The sequence below is a fragment of the Oncorhynchus kisutch genome, unplaced genomic scaffold, assembly GCF_002021735.2.
Source record: "Oncorhynchus kisutch isolate 150728-3 unplaced genomic scaffold, Okis_V2 scaffold740, whole genome shotgun sequence".
NCBI classification, from domain to species: domain Eukaryota; kingdom Metazoa; phylum Chordata; class Actinopteri; order Salmoniformes; family Salmonidae; genus Oncorhynchus; species Oncorhynchus kisutch.
Window position 1 is genome coordinate 157,114 of NW_022262685.1, and position 1,203 is coordinate 158,316.

The following is a 1,203-nucleotide window of genomic DNA, read 5'->3' on the forward strand; positions in this document are numbered from 1 at the left end:
ACAGTAACATGGGGTTGGACTGAATGTGGAACGTGACTTCTCTAATGTGTAAAGAGGGTTAGGAGGGGAACCAAATTAAGGAAGACTACCTATCGCTGTAAATTGTACCGTTTCTTGCCCGTTCTCTGGAAGAATCATTTCCAGAGCTACCTAAGAGAGAATTTACAGTCACCTTTTTGGGCAGAACTTCCGTGAGTAGATGTAATAATTGTTTAATATATTGTGTAATCCATTGATACATTCATACAATATATGATATGTTTCCATAGTCCTAGCTCAACTCCTGTTCTTTCTCTTTGACAGTTGAGATTCTCCTCAGATTTCTCCTCAGATTTCTCCTCAGATTTCTCCTCAGATTTCTCTCAGATTCTCCTCAGATTTCTCCTCTGTGTCGGTGTTCTGTTGACAGCTGTTTGATGGAGGAAAGGGAACCATTGTAGTGTGAATTTAACTTGCGACTTTGTTTCCTGTCTTCCTGGGGAACATTAGTGGCTGCACTTTGCCAGAAATGCTGTTGATGTTGGCAGAACTGTCTTTAAAGGGATAGTTTGGGGTTTTGGCAAAGAGGTCCTTTATCTCCTTCTCCAGAGTCAGTTAATGTATGTAGTTCTGTATTATGTTTCATGCTCTGTCTGGACCCCAGGAAGAGTAGCTGCAACAGCTAACGGGGATCCTAATAAAATACCAAGATGAACTTGTGGAGACCATTTTTATGTCTCTGCGTTCACTTGGAAGGAAGCTGCTGACTTGCAATTGCTTGTGATTGTATTAGGATCCCCATTAGCCGACGCCAAATGTGACAGCTAGTCTTCCTGGGGTCCGACACATAACGACATTACAGACAAAAATACTTTACAATTTAAACCATGAACATAGTTTTCTATATGGAAAAATTCACTACGACTAAAGACAAATGTACACACACATTTAAAACAACACCAATACAACTAAAGAATAATGGTGTGTGTGTGTGTGTGTGTGTGTGTGTGTGTGTGTGTGTGCGCGTGCGTTGGGATCTATCAGTTACACTTACACGTCAGTACATACACACACACGTCAGTACATACACACACACGTCAGTACATACACACACATGTCAGTACATACACACACATGTCAGTACATACACACACGTCAGTACATACACACACATGTCAGTACACACACACACATGTCAGTACACACACACACATGTCAGTACAC